The sequence below is a fragment of the Bufo gargarizans genome, chromosome 6, assembly GCF_014858855.1.
Source record: "Bufo gargarizans isolate SCDJY-AF-19 chromosome 6, ASM1485885v1, whole genome shotgun sequence".
Taxonomy (NCBI): Eukaryota; Metazoa; Chordata; class Amphibia; order Anura; family Bufonidae; genus Bufo; species Bufo gargarizans.
Genome location: NC_058085.1, coordinates 229,777,244 through 229,802,383, shown reverse-complemented (window position 1 = coordinate 229,802,383; position 25,140 = coordinate 229,777,244).

Below are 25,140 nucleotides of genomic sequence, written 5' to 3'. Positions count from 1 at the left end.
CGGAGGTAGGCCAGAATAGCAGCACATCTTTAGTGTTTGTTTTGGAATCGTGCTGGATCCGCCTGCCATCAGGTGCACTGGGTGGGGTCATTAGTTTAAATGGCTCTCAATTCCAGTGCTCTGAGCGGGTTTTAGAAATCAGTCTGGCCTAGGAAGCAAGCAAGCAAGGAAGGTTTTCTGTCCCAGCTCTGTTAAGATAAGTATGGTTTCTGTTCTTGTTGTTTGCTGTTTTAGATGTGTGTTGGTATCTTCTCTCCCATCCAGGTTCTGTGCGAGCAGGCTGCTCCTATTTCCCCTATTCACCATCTCAGGGAAGTTAGGGTGTATTAGCCCAGGCACGAGGACACAGCATTCCTACCACCAAGGTCTGCCTGTGGGCTGAGCAGTGCAGGGAGAGAGGTCCGGGATTAGCTAGGAGGTGACCCTTCCCCTGCTTCTCGCTCAGAGCCTGGTTGTTGGTTTTTCTGTGTGTCTGAGTGCTTGTCCGCCGTGACATTTACCCATGCAACAAAGCAATCCCCAAATCCCATTTTCTTCATGTGTTAAACAGGAAGGGCCATTCTATTGTGTCAAAAGCCCTTGAGGCGTCTATAGTTACAATCAACCATTCTCTTCAATTTGTGGGTTCAAACTGGGTATTCACGAAATATCTCATGATATTCTCTGTGGTAGTCTTGCCCAGCATGAAACCTGACTGATCCTCATGAACAAGCGCCAAGATCACACTCCTAAGTCTGTTTGCCAAAATCTTGGCTAGTATTTTATTATCTGCAGTGATCAGTGAAATTGGACAATACAAATCCATCAGGGCCGGGTCCTTACCTGGCTTTGGAATAAGTGTGATCAAGGCCTCTCGCATAGAGTCTGGCAATTTTTCCACCTGCTTCGCTGATTCCCAAACTATAAGCAGTCTCGGAATTAGTATTTCTTTATATTGAACATACACCTCAAATGGGATGCCATCCATGCCAGGAGCCTTGTTCTTTGTTATCCCATTTAACATATCATACACTTCTAAAAGGGTTAAGGGAGCTTCCATGGACTTGCATTGGGCTGTTGTTATCTTCGCAAAAGTAATTTTACCCAAAAACGGATGTATTTGCTCTGAATCTTTATTTATATTACTTCTGTAAATATCAGCAAAATATTTTTGGAGTAGCTCTATTTTAGCGGTTTGCTCAGTATTTGTATATCCCAATTCATCCGTTATACAGTGGATATACTTATTATTTTTCTATTTGGGTCGCTACCAAGGACCCTATTTTTTTCCCAGGGATATGTGCGTGAATATAATTATCCCTTACATAATTTTATTTTTGTTGTTCTGCCATTGAAAGCATTCATCCTTTAATTCCGAGGCCTTCTCTATCCAGGAAATATTATTTTGATCTGTAGGATTTGTGATATAATTTTTTTTTCATTTTTTTCTACCTCGCCTTCTAATTTTGTTATTTTCTCCCTTATTTCCTCCCTTATTTCCTCCCTTATTTCTTTCTTATATATCACTGTATACTTTGTAATAATCCCTCTAATATATGCCTTGGCAGCCTCCCATATTATATTAACATTATATATTATTGGTCGTTGTGTTTTAATACTTATATTAATTAGATTGTGGTCTGAAACCCCCTGTTGCCCATATTTCACCCTTCAATTTCCAGTGAACCTTTCTCATTTGTGAAGACTAAATCTATCCGTAATAGACTCCTATGAGTCTTTGAAAAACATGAATATTTCCGTGAATTAGGGTGCATAACCCTCCACATATCGATCCAACCCATCTCTTTGGTGATATTTTTTAGTTTGGATCCCATACAGGGACCCTGATTATTCCCCACTCTACATCTATCTAGTCTTACATCCATTACGTTACTGAAGTCTCCAACCACCAACAGTAATTTATCCCCTGCTTTAAGTGCAATATCATACATTTTTAATAGGACATAGATTTTAAAAGGTGGCGGTATATACACACTTGCTATTAACCACGCTCTTCCTTCCAATAAGCAGTCCAACAAAACGTAACGGCTCTCCTTATCTTTAATAACTTTCACTATTTTTATATCTATATCCTGGTGTATTAGTATGCTTACTCCTCTCGCGTATGCTGAATACACTGAGTGAAAAGCGTATTGCATCCATGGTCTACCTATCCCTTCCCTAGTCTCCTTCGTCAGGTGTGTCTCCTGCAGACAAACTATTGCGGGGAGAGATCTATGTATTGCATCAACGACCACAACTCTCTTGGAACCCCCTAATATTCCATGAGATAATTATCATGTTTTTTGTTCATATTCCTATCCATTGCCAGAGTATGGATGGTCCCCATCATTGTACAGGGGAGGGAGGAGGATGGCACAGCGGGAATAGAGGAAGGGGAAAATGGGAAACGATGGAGAGAAAAAAAAAAAAAAAAGAGGCAACCGACAAACCACACCCATCCCTCACATGTGATCCAGGAAACCTAAGTCCTGGTTCTCTAAACTAGCATTCCCCCTTACAGCCCCCCATACAACCCCGCCGCCCGCTCAACCCTTTATCTTTTCCTTAACCCATTCTCCCACCACCTCTGCTGTCTCAAAGAACCACAATTTACTTTCCCATTCAATTCTCAGCTTGGCCGGAAACATCATTGAGCATTTGACGTTCTTTGACCGCAGTATTTTTTTCACATCCATAAACCGGCTTCTTTCATTTACCGTTTCTTTTGCGTAATCAGGAAATATCATAACTGTTATACCCGCATAGTCCAACCTCCCTTTCCTTCTTGCGCTGCGCAATATCTCCTCCCTGTCCCTGACTGAGAGCAGATTCAAAATCATTACCCTCGGTTTTGTACCTGGAAGAGGTATCTTTGCCGGCACGCTATAGGCGCTCTCCACAAAGCTTTTATATTCCGAGATGTTCTGACCCAATTGTTCCCTCAGCCAATCTTGTATAACAATACGAGGGTCCTGCCCCTCTGCTCCCTCTGGGATCCCCAGACATCTCAAAGTTGACCTCCTTGCCCTATTTTCCAATTGTGTTAATTTATATTTTATTTCCTTATTTTCTACCATTAACATGTTTTTCTCTTTAATCACTGTCTGTACTATATCCTCCACTTCTGATGTTCTTTTCTCTACTTCTATCAGTCTATCTTTGTAGTTTTTCAAATCCGACCTAAGGAGTCCAACCGATTCTCTAATATTTCCAGTCTGGAGAGAGAGAGAGGTCCTGTATCGCCATATTGCATTTTTTTTATTTCCTGGAATATATCTTGCAGGGTAGGAGCCTGTTACAAAACGTCTCTTTTTCTTTCGGCCTCATCAGTCTGACCGCCACTTCTCTCCCCAGACTGAAAACCTTCTCCCACCAACGCCTCTTCCGAGTTTCCCTCTAGGAGCCTCTCCCCCTCCTGGTCCATCAACCCATACTCTATTTTTTTTCTTTGTAGAGCTAAGTCCACGCATGCTAGTCAGGAGTAACTGTTTGGATTTCTCATTTCTTTTAGGCACAGGGGAAACCGTGGTATTCAACTCCAATTGGCCATTTGCCTTTTTCCCTGTACCCTGTCTCGCCATTGCCCCACTTTGCCTCTAACCACCTTTTCCTCCTCCCCAGACTAGCCCAAATACTCTATCAATATAGAACCACAGAGGGGGACAGTTCACATAAGGCAATATATCTATCACATGCACATAAAACAGCAATTTTCATATATTCACAGTCAGTTATCAATTAGCAGTCCATCTTTACTGTTAGTAGTATAGTAGCGATTAATTAATTAGAAGGTCTACGATTAGTAACATCGACGACTAGTAAAGCAATAACTCTATCACCTATACTAAAATCAGCAATTTTTCTTATATCCACAGACAAATATGCATTAACTGTCTAACTGACTATCTATGGTTGTTAGAAATACAGTACAGTTGAGTGAACAGGACCTCCGCATTTAGTAGCAGCAGCAGTTACAAGTTGTTAGTTCATAGAAACAGTCTCTTGATTATTTGTGTTATTTAAATTAGTTAGTGTTTACTCACAGTCACCAGTCACCATTTTTTCTTATGTAAATGAATTACCCTACTAGAGGTGCTTGCATGCTGTACTGATTTCAAATTCCGTACCGTCCCAACCATGGGCAATTAGACCTCTAGGCAAATTAGCAATATCTCCTTTATAGCAACCGGCTAGTGAAATTAGGATTCAGGCCGCTTTGGTATTTTAACTTTTTTTATGCCTGCAGATGGAGACTTTTATACTAGGAATGCTGTTGGTGGTGCAAACATTCCCTATTCCAATTCATCGTTATGTTCTTCCCGACCGAACGGCCTGTGGACCCGCTGCCCGCCCTCTAATAATCTTTATAGCCCAATTCTCGACCTCTGTCGTGGTCTAGCAGCACCCAGATGCGGCCACTGTTCAAGTCACTCTTAAAGGGACGGCCACTGTTCTAGTCACTGTTAAAGTGGAGGTCGTTGTCAAAGTCACTGTTAAAGGTGAGGCTGTTGTCAAAGTCACTGTTAAAGGGGCAGCCACTGTTCAAGTCACTCTTAAAGGGGCGCCACTGTTTAAGTCACTCTTAAAGGGGTGGCCGTTGTCAAAGTCACTCTTAAAGGGGCAGCCACTGTTCTTGTCACTTGTACAGGGGAGGACGTTGTCAAAGTCACTGTTAAAGGGGAGGTCACTGTTCAAGTCACTCTTAAAGGGGCGGCCACTGTTCTAGTAATTGTTAAAGGGGAGGCTGTTGTCAAAGTCACTGTTAAAGTCACTCTTAAAGGGGCGGCCACTAGTCATTGTTAAACGGGAGGCCGTTGTCAAAGTCACTGTTAAAGGGGAGGGCACTGTTCAACTCACTCTTAAAGGGACAGCCACTGTTCAACTCACTCTTAAAGGGGAGGCCGTTATCAAAGTCACTGTTAAAGAGGAGGCCACTGTTTAAGTCACTCTTAAAGGGGAGGCCACTTTTCCAAGTCACTCTTAAAGGGGCAGCCACTGTTCTAGTCACTGTTAAAGTGGAGGTCTTTGTCAAAGTCACTGTTAAAGGGGAGGCCATTATCAAAGTCACTGTTAAAGGGGAGTCCACTGTTCAAGGTACTCTTAAAGGGGCGGCCACTGTTCAAGTCACTGTTAAAGGGATGGCCACAGTTCAAGTCACTATTCAAGGGGTGGCCACTGTTCCAAGTCACTCTTAAAGGGGTGGATACTGTTCTAGTCACTGTTAAAGGGGCGTCCACTGTTCCAAGTCACTCTTAAAGGGGCGGCCACTGTTCTAGTCACTGTTAAAGGGCAGGTCATTATCAAAGTCACTGTTAAAGGGGAGGGCGTTGTCAAAGTCACTCTTAAAGGGGCAGCCACTGTTCTTATCACTGTTAAAGGGGAGGCTGTTGTCAAAGTCACTGTTAAAGTCACTCTTAAAGGGGCGGCCACTAGTCATTGTTAAACGGGAGGCCGTTGTCAAAGTCACTGTTAAAGGGGAGGGCACTGTTCAACTCACTCTTAAAGGGACAGCCACTGTTCAACTCACTCTTAAAGGGGAGGCCGTTATCAAAGTCACTGTTAAAGAGGAGGCCACTGTTTAAGTCACTCTTAAAGGGGAGGCCACTTTTCCAAGTCACTCTTAAAGGGGCAGCCACTGTTCTAGTCACTGTTAAAGTGGAGGTCTTTGTCAAAGTCACTGTTAAAGGGGAGGCCATTATCAAAGTCACTGTTAAAGGGGAGTCCACTGTTCAAGGTACTCTTAAAGGGGCGGCCACTGTTCAAGTCACTGTTAAAGGGATGGCCACAGTTCAAGTCACTATTCAAGGGGTGGCCACCGTTCCAAGTCACTCTTAAAGGGGTGGATACTGTTCTAGTCACTGTTAAAGGGGCGGCCACTGTTCTAGTCACTGTTAAAGGGGAGGTCATTATCAAAGTCACTGTTAAAGGGGAGGCCGTTGTCAAAGTCACTCTTAAAGGGGCAGCCACTGTTCTTATCACTGTTAAAGGGGAGGCTGTTGTCAAAGTCACTGTTAAAGTGGGGGTATCTGTGAAAGTCACTGTGGAGTTTAATTCTTATATTTGCTTTGATTTAAAAAAAAAAATATTTTTACTTTAATTTCTTATAGTTCCATAGGGAACTATATAAATATCTACTCTTTTACCATTTTAATCGGATGGATCTCATCAAAGAGGTCAGAGACAAAAATTGTCCAGGTACGATGCTTACATTAATTTTCTATAACCCACCTATTGTTATTTATGTGTTCAGTTATGCAAATAAGTATTTCTATCCCTTTACAACTGATTACTTAGCTCAGTGGTGTTGAACCGATGGAACGGGTGCCAGAGGCAGCACTCAGAGCCCTCTCTGTGGGACGATTACCCTTGAAAAGGTCTAAGGCGTACTAATTGGGTTTAGACATTTCCTACCATACAGCTTTGCAGGCAAGCTATTAACAGCACAGTCAGCATATTAAATGGAGGCAGGCTGTTACAGCAAAATGATAATTGTGTGGAAGACAGACTATACTGGCATTCAGGTACAATGGTAACGTTGGCAATTTGCAATAAATAATTTAGTTGGTTTTCTCTTCTGCCTAAAAGTTTTCCAGCACAGATTTAGTAAATGCTGGGACAGGTAGCTGATTATTCCTTTAAAATATATACATACACTCACAGCGAGATACAGATATATGATGTAAACCCTTATCCAATGTCAAAACAGTTGACTTGGTCCACCTCATTGGAATAACCCTGCAACAGTACCTTGCGAACCAATACCCCCCAGTACCTCATCCTAGCTCTTAACATACTCAACTGTAAACCATCTGAAAGACCTGATTTATATTTTCTTATAACACCAAATCAAGTGAAATCAAACATAGGGGTAATCATTATGCCACCCAGATCCCACCATAGATTAAATTGTGTATGTTACCTTTTTTCATTCGCTTACCTTGTTTATCTTGGTATTTTTGGAAAATTTGTTCATTACAGGGGTGCCTCATCCAAAAGTAGGCGCTAAGCGCTCTAAAAAGAAGGTGGTGGTGGAAGAGAAGGAGATGAGTGAGGATGAGGAGCAGGAAGAGGAACAGGCAGGACCATCAGGGCATCAGGCCCATAGCCCACCTGGAGCAGATGAGCTCCAGGAGGATAATGACGAGGAAGAAGATGAGGTGGTGACTATCCCCTGCCAGGAGGGTAAATATATTCTGTTGATGTTTTAAATTAAAAAATGTCCCCACACACATACAGGTGTCAGTTTTACCACAGGCAGATTTTATTCAAGAAAGAAATTATAAACATGTTCAAGTTCAACCTCTAATTGTTATTCAGACTTCAAATATTACATAACCTAAAGTCCCACACTTTGCGTTCACTCCAAGCAGTGTAACAAAAATATTAGTATATCACCATTCTTTAGGGTCTGTCAGAACATGCTCATTTTTCTGCAGGTTAAGTTTCCACATCTCCTGTCCACACTTGAAAAGAACAGCATTTTTAATCCAAACTTTATTAAAAAGACCCGTGCCACTATATCTGTCTGGGCACTCAGTCCAAAAACCCGGACCCTAATTAAATCCACGTAAAAAGTTTATTTTAAAGCAAGCTGATGTTACTGGTGTACTGATTTCCATAAAGTATCTCAATAAGGCATACTATTTAATTAAGATATAACGAGCATCCAATATATAACATTTTTCTTAGACTAAAAAATAAAGTGCACAAAACCATATTAATATTTATCTAAAAAATGGTGTAAAAACTATAAAACAGTCAACAAAGAACGTACAACACACAACAGTAATATAAAACATGAACACTATAAAGCAATTAATCTACATAAAAAGCATTAACTTAACTACTAAGTCCATAACCCTAAAGTCTAAAGAACTATTATTAATCCTAACTAAACCAATATATAATGGATTAACATAGTAACATAGTACATAAGGCCGAAAAAAGAAATCTGTCCATCCAGTTCGACCTGTTATCCTGCAGGTTGATCCAGAGGAAGGCAAAAAACAAACTGTGAGGTAGAAGCCAATTTACCCAACTTTAGCAGAATAAAAAAATCCTTCCCGACTCCAATCAGGCAATCAGAATAATTCCCTCTCTAGAAGCTATAGCCTGTAATATTATTATTACGCTCCAGAAATACATCCAGGCCCCTTTTGAATTATTTTATTGTACTCACCATCACCACCTCCTCAGGCAGAGAGTTCCATAGTCTCATTGCTCTTACCGTAAAGAATCTTCTTCTATTTTTGTGTACAAACCTTCTTTCCTCCAAACGCAGAGGTTGTCCCCTCGTCACAGTCACAGTCCTGGGGATAAATGGATGATGGGATAGATCTCTGTACTGACCCCTGATATATTTATACATAGTAATTAGATCTCCCCTCAGTCGTCGTTTTTCTAAAGTGAATAACCCTAATTTTGACAATCTTTCAGGGTACTATAGTTGCCCCATTCCAGTTATTACTTTAGTTGCCCTCCTCTGGACCCTCTCCAGCTCTGCTATGTCTGGCTTGTTCACAGGAGCCCAAAACTGTACACAGTACTCCATGTGTGGTCTGACCCTTTTGATGCAACCCATTATCTTATTAGCCTTGGCAGCAGCTGCCTGATACTGGTTTTTGCAGCTTAGTTTGCTGTTTATTAAAATTCCTACATCCTTTTCCATGTCAGTGTTACCGAGTGTTTTACCATTTAGTATGTACGGGTGACTTGCATTATTCCTTCCCATGTGCATAACCTTACATTTGTGAGTGTTAAACCTCATCTGCCACTTATCTACCCAAGCTTTCAATCTATCCAGATCCCTCTGTAGCAGTATATTATCCTCTGTAGTGTATATATATATATATATATATATATATATATATACAGTATACTGTCCTGTTCATTGTTAATTACTTTACACAGTTTATTGTCATCTGGAAAAATTGATATTTTACTGTGCAAGCCTACAAGATCATTAATAAATATATTGAAGATAATATGGCCCAATACTGACCCCTGAGGTACCCTGGCTATCACTGAGCCAGTTACTTACCCACATACAGACATTTTCTCCCAGTCCGAGGATTCTCATTTTATATACTAACCTTTTATGTGGTACAGTGTCAAATGCTTTGGAGAAGTCCAGATATACAACATCCATTCATTCGCCGCTGTCAAGTCTAGAACTTACCTCCTCATAGAAACTGATTACATTAGTTTTGCATGACCGATCCCTCATGAAGCCGTGCTGATATGGCGTTATTTGCTTATTTCCGTTGAGATGCTATAAGATAGCATCTCTCAGAAAACCTTCAAACAGTTTACCCACAACAGATGTTAAACTTACCGGCCTACAGTTTTCAGGCTCTGTTTTTGGACCCTTTTTGAATATTGGCACAACATTTGCTATGCGCCAATCCTGTGGAACATTCCCTGTCAGTATAGAGTCTGCAAATATCAGAAATAAGGGTCTGGCTATGACATTACTTAACTCCCTTAGGATACGGAGGTGTAGGCCATCCGATCCTGGCGATTTGTCTATTTTAATCTTTTTAAGTCGCTGATGTACTTCTTCCTGGGTCAGACAGGAATTGATCTGCTTTATACACCAATCAATGATTGTCTTTTAACCACTTCAGCCCCGCTAGGTGAAACCCCCTTCATGACCAGAGCACTTTTTACACTTCGGCACTACACTACTTTCACCATTTATCGCTCGGTCATGCAACTTACCATACAAATGAATTTTACCTCCTTTTCTTCTCACTAATAGAGCTTTCATTTGGTGGTATTTCATTGCTGCTGGCATTTTTACTTTTTTTGTTATTAATCAAAATGTAACGATTTTTTTGCAAAAAAATGACATTTTTCACTTTCAGCTGTAAAATTTTGCAAAAAAAACGACATCAATATATAAATTTTTCGCCAAATTTATTGTTCTACATGTCTTTGATAAAAAAAAATGTTTGGGCAAAAAAAATAATGGTTTGGGTAAAAGTTATAGCATTTACAAACTATGGTACAAAAATGTGAATTTCCGCTTTTTGAAACAGCTTTGACTTTCTGAGCACCTGTCATGATTCCTGAGGTTCTACAATGCCCAAACAGTAGAAAACCCCCACAAATGACCCCATTTCGGAAAGTAGACACCCTAAGGTATTCGCTGATGGGCATAGTGAGTTCATAGAACTTTTTATTTTTTGTCACAAGTTAGCGGAAAATGATTTTATTTTTTTTATTTTTTCTTACAAAGTCTCATATTCCACTAACTTGCGACAAAAAATAAAAAATTCTAAAAACTTGCCATGCCCCTCACGGAATACCTTGGGGTGTCTTCTTTCCAAAATGGGGTCACTTGTGGGGTAGTTATACTGCCCTGGCAATTTAGGGGCCCAAATGTGTGAGAAGAACTTTGCAATCAAAATGTGTAAAAAATGACCGGTGAAATCCAAAAGGTGCACTTTGGAATATGTGCCCCTTTGCCCACCTTGGCTGCAAAAAAAAGTGACACATCTGGTATCGCCGTACTCAGGAGAAGTTGGGGAATGTGTTTTGGGGTGTCATTTAACATATACCCATGCTGGGTGAGAAAAATATCTTGGTCAAATGCCAACTTTGTATAAAAGAATGGGAAAAGTTGTCTTTTGCCAAGATATTTCTCTCACCCAGCATGGGTATATGTAAAATGACACCCCAAAACACATTCCCCAACTTCTCCTGAGTACGGCGATACCAGATGTGTCACACTTTTTTGCTGCCAAGGTGGGCAAAGGGGCACATATTCCAAAGAGCACCTTTCGGATTTTGCAGGCCATTTTTTACACATTTTGATTGCAAGGTACTTCTCACACATTTGGGCCCCTAAATTGCCAGGGCAGTATAACTACGCCACAAGTGACCCCATTTTGGAAAGAAGACACCCCAAGGTATTCCGTGAGGGGCATGGCGAGTTCCTAGAATTTTTTATTTTTTGTCACAAGTTAGCGGAAAATGATGATTTTTTTTTTTTCTCTTTTTTCCTTACAAAGTCTCATATTCCACTAACTTGCGACAAAAAATAAAAAATTCTAGGAACTCGCAGTGCCCCTCACGGAATACCTTGGGGTGTCTTCTTTCCAAAATGGGGTCACTTGTGGGGTAGTTATACTGCCCTGGCAATTTAGGGGCCCAAATGTGTGAGAAGAACTTTGCAATCAAAATCTGTAAAAAAATGACCGGTGAAATCCGAAAGGTGCACTTTGGAATATGTGCCCCTTTGCCCACCTTGGCATCAAAAAAGTGTCACACATCTGGTATCGCCGTACTCAGGAGAAGTTGGGAAATGTGTTTTGGGGTGTCATTTTACATATACCCATGCTGGGTGAGAGAAATATCTTGGCAAAAGACAACTTTTCCCATTTTTTTATACAAAGTTGGCATTTGACCAAGATATTTTTCTCACCCAGCATGGGTATATGTAAAATGACACCCCAAAACACATTCCCCAACTTCTCCTGAGTACGGCGATACCAGATGTGTCACACTTTTTTGCTGCCAAGGTGGGCAAAGGGGCACATATTCCAAAGTGCACCTTTCGGATTTCACCGGTCATTTTTTTACAGATTTTGATTGCAAAGTTCTTCTCACACATTTGGGCCCCTAAATTGCCAGGGCAGTATAACTACCCCACAAGTGACCCCATTTTGGAAAGAAGACACCCCAAGGTATTCTGTGAGGGGCATGGCGAGTTCCTAGAATTTTTTATTTTTTGTCGCAAGTTAGTGGAATATGAGACTTTGTAAGGAAAAAAGAAAAAAAAAGAAAAATCATCATTTTCCGCTAACTTGTGACAAAAAATAAAAAATTCTAGGAACTCGCCGTGCCCCTCACGGAATACCTTGGGGTGTCTTCTTTCCAAAATGGGGTCACTTGTGGCGTAGTTATACTGCCCTGGCAATTTAGGGGCCCAAATGTGTGAGAAGTACCTTGCAATCAAAATGTGTAAAAAATGGCCTGCAAAATCCGAAAGGTGCACTTTGGAATATGTGCCCCTTTGCCCACCTTGGCAGCAAAAAAGTGTCACACATGTGGTATCGCCGTACTCAGGAGAAGTTGGGCAATGTGTTTTGGGGTGTCATTTTACATATACCCATGCTGGATGAGAGAAATATCTTGGCAAAAGACAACTTTTCCCATTTTTTTATACAAAGTTGGCATTTGACCAAGATATTTCTCTCACCCAGCATGGGTATATGTAAAATGACACCCCAAAACACATTCCTCAACTTCTCCTGAGTACGGCGATACCAGATGTGTGACACTTTTTTGCAGCCTAGATGCGCAAAGGGGCCCAAATTCCTTTTAAGAGGGCATTTTTAGACATTTGGATCCCAGACTTCTTCTCACACTTTCGGGCCCCTAAAAAGCCAGGGCAGTATAAATACCCCACATGTGACCCCACTTTGGAAAGAAGACACCCCAAGGTATTCAATGAGGGGCATGGCGAGTTCCTAGAATTTTTTTTTTTTTTTGCATAAGTTAGCGGATATTGATTTTATTTTTGTTTTTTTCTCACAAAGTCTCACTTTCCGCTAACTTAGGACAAAAATTTCAATCTTTCATGGACTCAATATGCCCCTCACGGAATACCTTGGGGTGTCTTCTTTCCGAAATGGGGTCACATGTGGGGTATTTATACTGCCCTGGCTTTTTAGGGGCCCTAAAGCGTGAGAAGAAGTCTGGAATATAAATGTCTAAAAATGTTTACGCATTTGGATTCCGTGAGGGGTACGGTGCGTCCATGTGAGATTTTATTTTTTGACACAAGTTAGTGGAATATGAGACTTAGTAAGAAAAAACAAAAACAAAAACAAACAAAAAATTTCCGCTAACTTGTGCCAAAAAAAATGTCTGAATGGAGCCTTACCGGGGGGGGGGGGGGGGGTGATCAATGACAGGGGGGTGATCAATGACAGGGGGGTGATCACCCATATAGACTCCCTGATCACCCCCCTGTCATTGATCACCCCCCCCCTGTAAGGCTCCATTCAGACATCCGCATGATTTTTTACGGATCCATGAATACATGGATCGGATCCACAAAACGCATGCGGACGTCTGAATGGAGCCTTACAGGGGGGTTATCAATGACAGGGGGTGATCAGGGTAATCAGGCTGATTACCCCCCTGTCACTGATCACCCCCCCTGTAAGGCTCCATTCAGACATCCGCATGATTTTTTACGGATCCATGGATACATGGATCGGATCCACAAAACGCATGCGGACGTCTGAATGGAGCCTTACAGGGGGGTTATCAATGACAGGGGGTGATCAGGGTAATCAGGGTGATCACCCCCCTGTCACTGATCACCCCCCCTGTAAGGCTCCATTCAGACATCCGCATGATTTTTTACGGATCCATGGATACATGTATCGGATCCACAGAACGCATGCGGACGTCTGAATGGAGCCTTACAGGGGGGTTATCAATGACAGGGGGTGATCAGGGTAATCAGGGTGATCACCCCCCTGTCATTGATCACCCCCCCTGTAAGGCTCCATTCAGACATCCGCATGATTTTTTACGGATCCATGGATACATGTATCGGATCCACAGAACGCATGCGGACGTCTGAATGGAGCCTTACAGGGGGGTTATCAATGACAGGGGGTGATCAGGGTAATCAGGGTGATCACCCCCCTGTCACTGATCACCCCCCCTGTAAGGCTCCATTCAGACATCCGCATGATTTTTTACGGATCCATGGATACATGGATCGGATCCACAAAACGCATGCGGACGTCTGAATGGAGCCTTACAGGGGGGTTATCAATGACAGGTGGTGATCAGGGAGTGTATATGGGTGATCACCCGCCTGTCATTGATCACCCCCTGTAAGGCTCCATTCAGACGTCCGCATGTGTTTTGCGGATCCGATCCATGTATCCATGGATCCGTAAAAATCATGCGGACGTCTGAATGGAGCCTTACAGGGGAGTGATCAATGACAGGGGGGTGATCAATGACAGGGGGTGATCAGGGAGTGTATATGGGTGATCACCCGCCTGTCATTGATCACCCCCCTGTAAGGCTCCATTCAGACGTCCGTATGCTTTTTGCGGATCCGATCCATGTATCCGTGGATCCGTAAAAATCATACGGACGTCTGAACGGAGCCTGACAGGGGGGTGATCAATGACAGGGCGGTGATCAATGACAGGGGGGTGATCAGGGAGTTTATATGGGGTGATCATGGGTGATCAGGGGTTTATAAGGGGTTAATAAGTGACGGGGGGGGGTGTAGTGTAGTGTAGTGTGGTGTTTGGTGCGACTGTACTGACCTACCTGAGTCCTCTGGTGGTCGATCCTAACAAAAGGGACCACCAGAGGACCAGGTAGGAGGTATATTAGACGCTGTTATGAAAACAGCGTCTAATATACCTGTTAGGGGTTAAAAAATTCGGATCTCCAGCCTGCCAGCGAGCGATCGCCGCTGGCATGCTGGAGATCCACTCGCTTACCTTCCGATCCTGTGAGCTCGCGCGCCTGTGTGCGCGCGTTCACAGGAAATCTCGCGTCTCGCGAGATGACGCATATATGCGTGACTGTGCGCCAGCCTGCCACCTCCGGAACGCACATGTGCGTTAGGCGGTCCGGAGGTGGTTAATGCTGCTGGTGGCATTATAAAAGATAATCATATCCGCCTGTCAACTGAAAATGCTGACAGGTTGACTCTTATAAAATATTGTACAGGGTCAGATCACCTGCAGGCCCTCACCTAATTAAACCTAATCAGTAATTTGCGCGCATACTGCCTTGCTTGACTGTGGTAGCCGTAGCTGCATCTCAGAATCCCTCTCCGGAATCGAGCCATAATTTCCTCGTTACCCATGGTCTACAGGGTTTGGGATGCAAATAAAATCGAAAGTCAATAGGGCAGACATCCGAATAGTGTTATCTACAATTACCAAAGTGGCAGCAGGCCCTCACACATACAGTCAGGTCCATAAATATTGGGACATCAACACAATTCTAACATTTTTGGCTCTGTACACCACCACAATGGATTTTAAAAGAAACAAACAAGATGTGCTTTACCTGCAGACTGTTAGCTTTAATTTGAGGGTATTTACATCCAAATCAGGTGAACGGTGCAGGAATTACAACAGTTTGCATATGCACCTCCCACTTGTTAAGGAACCAAAATTAATGGAACAATCGGCTTCTCAGCTGTTCCATGGCCAGGTGTGTGTTATTCCCTCATTATCCCAATTACAATAAGCAGATAAAAGGTCCAGAGTTAATTTCAAGTCTGCTATTTGCATTTGGAATCTGTTGCTGTCAACTCTCAAGATGAGATCCAAAGAGCTGTCACTATCAGTTAAGCAAGCTGTCATTAGGCTGAAAAACAAAACATACCCATCAGAGAAATAGCTAAAACTTTAGCGTGGCCAAAATAACTGTTTGGAACATTCTTAAATCGAAATAACACACCGGTCAGCTCAGCAACACGAAAAGACTCGGAAGACCATGGAAAACAACTGTGGTGGATGACAAGATTTCTTTCCCTAGTGAAGAAAACACCCTTCACAACAGTTGGCCAGATCAAGAACACTCTCCAGGAGGTAGGTGTGTCAAAGACAACAATCAAGAGAAGACTTCACCAGAGTGAATACAAAGGGTTCACAACAAGATGTAAACCATTGGTGAGCATCAAAAACAGGAAGGCCAGATTAGAGTTTGCCTAACAACATCTAAAAAAGCCTTCACAGTACTGGAACAACATCCTATGGACAGATGAGACCAAGATCAACTTGTACCAGAGTGATGGGAAGAGAGAAGCATACCACCTCATCAGTGAAGCATGGTGGTAGTGTCATGGCGTGGCCATGTATGGCTGCCAATAGAACTGGGTCTCTTGTGTTTATTGATGATGTGACTGCTGACAAAAGTGTTTTGGGCAATATAATCTGCTCATATTCAGCCAAATGCTTTAGAACTCATTGGACGGCACTTCACAGTTCAGATGGACAATGACCTAAAGCATACTGCAAAAGCAACCAAAGAGTTTTTTTAGGGAAAGAAGTGGAATGTTATGCAATGGCCAAGTCAATCACCTGACCTGAATCCGATTGAGCATGCATTTCACTTGCTGAACACATAACTGAATAGAAAATGCCCCAAGAACAAGCAGGAACTGAAGACCAGTTGAGGCCTGGCAGAGCATCACCTGGGATGAAACCCAGTGTCTGGTGATGTCTATGCGTTCCAGACTTTAGGCTGTAATTGACTGCAAAGGATTTGCAACCAAGTATTAAAAAGTGAAAGATTAATTTATGATTATTATTATGTCCTATTACTTTTGGTCCCTTAACAAGTGGGAGGCACATATGCAAACTGTTGTAATTCCTACACCATTCACCTGATTTGGATGCAAATACCCTCAAATTAAAGCTGGCAGTCTGCAGTTAAAGCACATCTTGTTTGTTTCATTTTAAATCCATTGTGGTGGTGTATAGAACCAAAAATGTTATAATTGTGTCGATGTCCCAATATTTATGTATTAAGGATATGAACGTTTTTCTGTCTTAGATAGATAATCTAATAATTCCTCATGGTGCCTTGTTGGAGTCTTTTGACGTTGTAAGCTTATATACTTCTATAGAACGTGAGTTGGGTCTGCAAGCAATACAAGAGAACCTACAGAGGACACAATATAGTACGTATTGCAAAGTTTTTGATTGCCTTGTTGAGATTTATACTCACACGCAATAATTTTTTATTCGTCTATGTGAGCCACCACTTCAGCCACGTGTTGGGGTGGTGGTGTTACATAGATTACATTTTCCTGATTTGGGTCGGCGCCGCAGAGGACCTTATGGCGTTCCACAATTTTCTTAACACTATTGACTAGAGTTGAGCGAACACCTGGATGTTCGGGTTCGAGAAGTTCGGCCGAACTTCCCGTAAATGTTCGGGTTCGGGATCCGAACCCGATCCGAACTTCGTCCCGAACCCGAACCCCATTGAAGTCAATGGGGACCCGAACTTTTCGGCACTAAAACGGCTGTAAAACAGCCCAGGAAAGGGCTAGAGGGCTGCAAAAGGCAGCAACATGTAGGTAAATCCCCTGCAAACAAATGTGGATAGGGAAATGAATTAAAATAAAAATTAAATAAGTAAAAATTAACCAATATCAATTGGAGAGAGGTCCCATAGCAGAGAATCTGGCTTCCCGTCACCCACCACTGGAACAGTCCATTCTCAGATATTTAGGCCCCGGCACCCAGGCAGAGGAGAGAGGTCCCGTAACAGAGGATCTGGCTTCATGTCAGCAGAGAATCAGTCTGCATGTCATAGCAGAGAATCAGGCTTCACGTCAGCCACCACTGCAACAGTCCATTGGCATATATTTAGGCCCAGCACCCAGGCAGAGGAGAGAGGTCCCGTAACAGACAATCTGGCTTCATGTCAGCAGAGAATTAGTCTGCATGTCATAGCAGAGAATCAGGCTTCACGTCAGCCACCACTGCAACAGTCCATTGGCATATATTTAGGCCCAGCACCCAGGCAGAGGAGAGAGGTCCCGTAACAGACAATCTGGCTTCATGTCAGCAGAGAATCAGTCTTCATATCATAGCAGAGAATCAGGCTTCACGTCAGCCACCACTGCAACAGTCCATTGGCATATATTTAGGCCCAGCACCCAGGCAGAGGAGAGAGGTCCCGAAACAGACAATCTGGCTTCATGTCAGCAGAGAATTAGTCTGCATGTCATAGCAGAGAATGAGGCTTCACGTCAGCCACCACTGCAACAGTCCATTGGCATATATTTAGGCCCAGCACCCAGGCAGAGGAGAGAGGTCCCGTAACAGACAATCTGGCTTCATGTCAGCAGAGAATTAGTCTGCATGTCATAGCAGAGAATGAGGCTTCACGTCAGCCACCACTGCAACAGTCCATTGGCATATATTTAGGCCCAGCACCCAGGCAGAGGAGAGAGGTCCCGAAACAGACAATCTGGCTTCATGTCAGCAGAGAATTAGTCTGCATGTCATAGCAGAGAATGAGGCTTCACGTCAGCCACCACTGCAACAGTCCATTGGCATATATTTAGGCCCAGCACCCAGGCAGAGGAGAGAGGTCCCGTAACAGACAATCTGGCTTCATGTCAGCAGAGAATTAGTCTGCATGTCATAGCAGAGAATGAGGCTTCACGTCAGCCACCACTGCAACAGTCCATTGGCATATATTTAGGCCCAGCACCCAGGCAGAGGAGAGAGGTCCCGTAACAGAGGATCTGGCTTCATGTCAGCAGAGAATCAGTCTGCATGTCATAGCAGAGAATCAGGCTTCACGTCAGCCACCACTGCAACAGTCCATTGGCATATATTTAGGCCCAGCACCCAGGCAGAGGAGAGAGGTCCCGTAACAGACAATCTGGCTTCATGTCAGCAGAGAATTAGTCTGCATGTCATAGCAGAGAATGAGGCTTCACGTCAGCCACCACTGCAACAGTCCATTGGCATATATTTAGGCCCAGCACGTCAGCCACCGTAACAGACAATCTGGCTTCATGTCAGCAGAGAATTAGTCTGCATGTCATAGCAGAGAATGAGGCTTCACGTCAGCCACCACTGCAACAGTCCATTGGCATATATTTAGGCCCAGCACCCAGGCAGAGGAGAGAGGTCCCGTAACAGACAATCTGGCTTCATGTCAGCAGAGAATCAGTCTTCATATCATAGCAGAGAATCAGGCTTCACGTCAGCCACCAGTGCAACAGTCCATTGGCATATATTTAGGCCCAGCACCCAGGCAGAGGAGAGAGGTCCCGTAACAGAGGATCTGGCTTCATGTCAGCAGAGAATTAGTCTGCATGTCATAGCAGAGAATGAGGCTTCACGTCAACCACCAGTGCAACAGTCCATTGGCATATATTTAGGCCCAGCACCCAGGCAGAGGAGAGAGATCCCGTAACAGAGGATCTGGCTTCATGTCAGCAGAGAATTAGTCTGCATGTCATAGCAGAGAATGAGGCTTCACGTCAGCCACCACTGCAACAGTCCATTGGCATATATTTAGGCCCAGCACCCAGGCAGAGGAGAGAGGTCCCGTAACAGACAATCTGGCTTCATGTCAGCAGAGAATCAGTCTTCATATCATAGCAGAGAATCAGGCTTCACGTCAGCCACCAGTGCAACAGTCCATTGGCATATAATTAGGCCCAGCACACAGGCAGAGGAGAGAGGTCCCGTAACAGAGGATCTGGCTTCATGTCAGCAGAGAATTAGTCTGCATGTCATAGCAGAGAATGAGGCTTCACGTCAGCCACCACTGCAACAGTCCATTGGCATATATTTAGGCCCAGCACCCAGGCAGAGGAGAGAGGTCCCGTAACAGACAATCTGGCTTCATGTCAGCAGAGAATTAGTCTGCATGTCATAGCAGAGAATGAGGCTTCACGTCAGCCACCACTGCAACAGTCCATTGGCATATATTTAGGCCCAGCACCCAGGCAGAGGAGAGAGGTCCCGTAACAGACAATCTGGCTTCATGTCAGCAGAGAATCAGTCTTCATGTCATAGCAGAGAATCAGGCTTCACGTCACCCACCACTGCAACAGTCCATTGTCATAAATTTGGGCCCAGCACCCAGGCAGAGGAGAGAGGCCCCGTAACAGAGGATCTGGCTTCATGTCAGCAGAGAATCAGTCTGCATGTCATAGCAGAGAATCAGGCTTCACGTCACCCAACATTGGAACAGTCCATTGGCATATATTTAGGCCCCGGCACCCAGACAGAGGAGAGGTTCATTCAACTTTGGGTAGCCTCGCAATATAATGGTAAAATGAAAATAAAAATAGGATTGAATGAGGAAGTGCCCTGGAGTCCAATAATATATGGTTAAGGGGAGGTAGTTAATGTCTAATCTGGACAAGGGACGGACAGATCCTGTGGGATCCATGCCTGGTTCATTTTTATGAACGTCAGCTTGTCCACATTGGCTGTAGACAGGCGGCTGCGTTTGTCTGTAATGACGCCCCCTGCCGTGCTGAATACACGTTCAGATAAAATGCTGGCCGCCGGGCAGGCCAGCACCTCCAAGGCATAAAAGGCTAGCTCTGGCCACGTGGGCAATTTAGAGACCCAGAAGTTGAATGGGGCCGAACCATCAGTCAGTACGTGGAGGGGTGTGCACATGTACTGTTCCACCATGTTAGTGAAATGTTGCCTCCTGCTAACACGTTGCGTATCAGGTGGTGGTGCACTTAGCTGTGGCGTGTTGACAAAAGTTTTCCACATCTCTGCCATGCTAACCCTGCCCTCAGAGGAGCTGGCCGTGACACAGCTGCCTTGGCGACCTCTTGCTCCTCCTCTGCCTTGGCCTTGGGCTTCCACTTGTTCCCCTGTGACATTTGGGAATGCTCTCAGTAGCACGTCTACCAACGTGCGCTTGTACTCGCGCATCTTCCTATCACGCTCCAGTGCAGGAAGTAAGGTGGGCACATTGTCTTTGTAGCGTGGATCCAGCAGGGTGGCAACCCAGTAGTCCGCACAGGTTAAAATGTGGGCAACTCTGCTGTCGTTGCTCAGGCACTGCAGCATGTAGTCGCTCATGTGTGCCAGGCTGCCCAGGGGTAAGGACAAGCTGTCCTCTGTGGGAGGCGTATCGTCATCGTCCTGCCTTTCCCCCCAGCCACGCACCAGTGATGGACCCGAGCTGCGTTGGGTGCCACCCCGCTGTGACCATGCTTCATCCTCATCCTCCTCCACCTCCTCCTCATCCTCGTCCTCCTCGTCCTCCAGTAGTGGGCCCTGGCTGGCCACATTTGTACCTGGCCTCTGCTGTTGCCAAAAACCTCCCTCTGAGTCACTTCGAAGAGACTGGCCTGAAAGTGCTAAAAATGACCCCTCTTCCTCCTCCTCCTCCTCCTCCTCCTGGGCCACCTCCTCTTCCATCATCGCCCTAAGTGTTTTCTCAAGGAGACATAGAAGTGGTATTGTAACGCTGATAACGGCGTCATCGCCACTAGCCATGTTGGTGGAGTACTCGAAACAGCGCAACAGGGCACACAGGTCTCGCATGGAGGCCCAGTCATTGGTGGTGAAGTGGTGCTGTTCTGTAGTGCGACTGACCCGTGCGTGCTGCAGCTGAAACTCCACTATGGCCTGCTGCTGCTCGCACAGTCTGTCCAGCATGTGCAAGGTGGAGTTCCACCTGGTGGGCACGTCGCATATGAGGCGGTGAGCGGGAAGGCCGAAGTTACGCTGTAGCGCAGACAGGCGAGCAGCAGCAGGATGTGAACGCCGGAAGCGCGAACAGACGGCCCGCACTTTATGCAGCAGCTCTGACATGTCGGGGTAGTTGTGAATGAACTTCTGCACCACCAAATTCAGCACATGCGCCAAGCAAGGGATGTGCGTCAAATTGGCTAGTCCCAGAGCTGCAACGAGATTTCGCCCATTATCACACACCACCAGGCCGGGCTTGAGGCTCACCGGCAGCAACCACTCGTCGGTCTGTTGTTCTATACCCCGCCACAACTCCTGTGCGGTGTGGGGCCTGTCCCCCAAATATATGAGTTTCAGAATGGCCTGCTGACGTTTACCCCGGGCTGTGCTGAAGTTGGTGGTGAAGGTGTGTGGCTGACTGGATGAGCAGGTGGAAGAAGAGGAGGAGGAAGCCGAGAAGGAGGAGGTGGCAACAGGAGGCAAAGAATGTTGCCCTGCGATCCTTGGCGGCGGAAGGACGTGCGCCAAACAGCTCTCCGCCTGGGGCCCAGCTGCCACTACATTTACCCAGTGTGCAGTTAGGGAGATATAGCGTCCCTGGCCGTGCTTACTGGTCCACGTATCTGTGGTTAGGTGGACCTTGCTACAGATGGCGTTGCGCAGTGCACACTTGATTTTATCGGATACTTGGTTGTGCAGGGAAGGCACAGCTCTCTTGGAGAAGTAGTGGCGGCTGGGAACAACATACTGTGGGACAGCAAGCGACATGAGCTGTTTGAAGCTGTCTGTGTCCACCAGCCTAAATGACAGCATTTCATAGGCCAGTAGTTTAGAAATGCTGGCATTCAGGGCCAGGGATCGAGGGTAGCTAGGTGGGAATTTACGCTTTCTCTCAAATGTTTGTGAGATGGAGAGCTGAACGCTGCCGTGTGACATGGTTGAGACGCTTGGTGACGGAGGTGGTGGTGGTGGTGTTGGTGGTACATCCCCTGTTTGCTGGGCGGCAGGTGCCAACGTTCCTCCAGAGGCGGAGGAAGAGGCCGAGGCGGCAGCAGCAGAAGAGGTAGCAGGGGGAGCCTGAGTGACTTCCTTGGTTTTAAGGTGTTTACTCCACTGCAGTTCATGCTTTGCATGCAGGTGCCTGGTCATGCAGGTTGTGCTCAGGTTCAGAACATTAATGCCTCGCTTCAGGCTCTGATGGCACAGCGTGCAAACCACTCGGGTCTTGTCGTCAGCACATTGTTTGAAGAAGTGCCATGCCAGGGAACTCCTTGAAGCTGCCTTTGGGGTGCTCGGTCCCAGATGGCGGCGGTCAGTAGCAGGCGGAGTCTCTTGGCGGCGGGTGTTCTGCTTTTGCCCACTGCTCCCTCTTTTGCTACGCTGTTGGCTCGGTCTCACCACTGCCTCTTCCTCCGAACTGTGAAAGTCAGTGGCACGACCTTCATTCCATGTGGGGTCTAGGACCTCATCGTCCCCTGCATCGTCTTCCACCCAGTCTTGATCCCTGACCTCCTGTTCAGTCTGCACACTGCAGAAAGACGCAGCAGTTGGCACCTGTGTTTCGTCATCATCAGAGACATGCTGAGGTGGTATTCCCATGTCCTCATCATCAGGAAACATAAGTGGTTGTGCGTCAGTGCATTCTATGTCTTTCACCGCTGGGGAAGGGCTAGATGGATGCCCTTGGAAAACCCTGCCAGCGGAGTCTTCAAACAGCATAAGAGACTGCTGCATAACTTGAGGCTGAGACAGTTTCCCTGGTATGCATGGGGGTGATGTGACAGACTGATGGGGTTGGTTTTCAGGCGCCATCTGTGCGCTTTCTGCAGAAGACTGGGTGGGAGATAATGTGAACGTGCTGGATCCACTGTCGGCCACCCAATTGACTAATGTCTGTACCTGCTCAGGCCTTACCATCCTTAGAACGGCATTGGGCCCCACCATATATCGCTGTAAATTCTGGCGGCTACTGGGACCTGAGGTAGTTGGTACACTAGGACGTGTGGATGTGGCAGAACGGCCACGTCCTCTCCCAGCACCAGAGGGTCCACTAACACCACCACGACCATGTCCACGTCCGCGTCCCTTACTAGATGTTTTCCTCATTGTTATGGTTCACCACAACAACAAAAATATTATTTGGCCCAATGTATTGTATTCAAATTCAGCGGGATATAAATTTGAGGCCTAGTATTTAGGCGCTGGGTGACCGGTATGGATTTACTAACAGAATTAGACTTGGAAATGCACAGTAGCGTGTGTGTGAAGTTATTCTGAATGACCCAATGTGCACCTTGAATATTATATACCCTTTTAGGGATAGATTTCAAATAGCTCTGATATAGCAGAAACCACTAAATTATGAAATTGCTAAATTAGGAATTGTATTTCAACCCAGGACAAAAAATGTGCTTTGACGGACACTAAAAAACTTTCCCAGCCACAACAGGACAGCAGTAACGAGAGATTTAGCGGGATATAAATTTGAGGCCTAGTATTTAGGCGCTGGGTGACCGGTATGGATTTACTAACAGAATTAGACTTGGAAATGCACAGTAGCGTGTGTGTGAAGTTATTCTGAATGACCCTATGTGCACCTTGAATATTACATACCCTTTTAGGGATAGATTTCAAATAGCTCTGATATAGCAGAAACCACTAAATTATGAAATTGCTAAATTGGGAATTGTATTTCAACCCAGAACAAAAAATGTGCTTTGACGGACACTAAATAACTTTCCCAGCCACAACAGGACAGCGGTAACGAGAGATTTAGCGGGATATAAATTTGAGGCCTAGTATTTAGGCGCTGGGTGACCGGTATGGATTTACTAACAGAATTAGACTTGGAAATGCACAGTAGCGTGTGTGTGAAGTTATTCTGAATGACCCTATGTGCACCTTGAATATTATATACCCTTTTAGGGATAGATTTCAAATAGCTCTGATATAGCAGAAACCACTAAATTATGAAATTGCTAAATTGGGAATTGTATTTCAACCCAGAACAAAAAATGTGCTTTGACGGACACTAAATAACTTTTCCAGCCACAACAGGACAGCGGTAACTAGAGGTTTAGCGGGATATAAATTTGAGGCCTACTATTTAGGCGCTGGGTGACCGGTATGTATTTACTAACAGAATTAGACTTGGAAATGCACAGTAGCGTGTGTGTGAAGTTATTCTGAATGACCCTATGTGCACCTTGAATATTATATACCCTTTTAGGGATAGATTTCAAATAGCTCTGATATAGCAGAAACCACTAAATTATGAAATTGCTAAATTGGGAATTGTATTTCAACCCAGAACAAATAATGTGCTTTGACGGACACTAAATAACTTTCCCAGCCACAACAGGACAGCGGTAACGAGAGATTTAGCGGGATATAAATTTGAGGCCTAGTATTTAGGCGCTGGGTGACCGGTATGGATTTACTAACAGAATTAGACTTGGAAATGCACAGTAGCGTGTGTGTGAAGTTATTCTGAATGACCCTATGTGCACCTTGAATATTATATACCCTTTTAGGGATAGATTTCAAATAGCTCTGATATAGCAGAAACCACAAAATTATGAAATTGCTAAATTGGGAATTGTATTTCAACCCTGAACAAAAAATGTGCTTTGACGGACACTAAATAACTTGCCCAGCCACAACAGGACAGCGGTAACGAGAGATTTAGCGGGATATAAATTTGAGGCCTAGTATTTAGGCGCTGGGTGACCGGTATGGATTTACTAACAGAATTAGACTTGGAAATGCACAGTAGCGTGTGTGTGAAGTTATTCTGAATGACCCTATGTGCACCTTGAATATTATATACCCTTTTAGGGATAGATTTCAAATAGCTTTGATATAGCAGAAACCACTAAATTATGAAATTGCTAAATTGGGAATTGTATTTCAACCCTGAACAAAAAATGTGCTTTGACGGACACTAAATAACTTG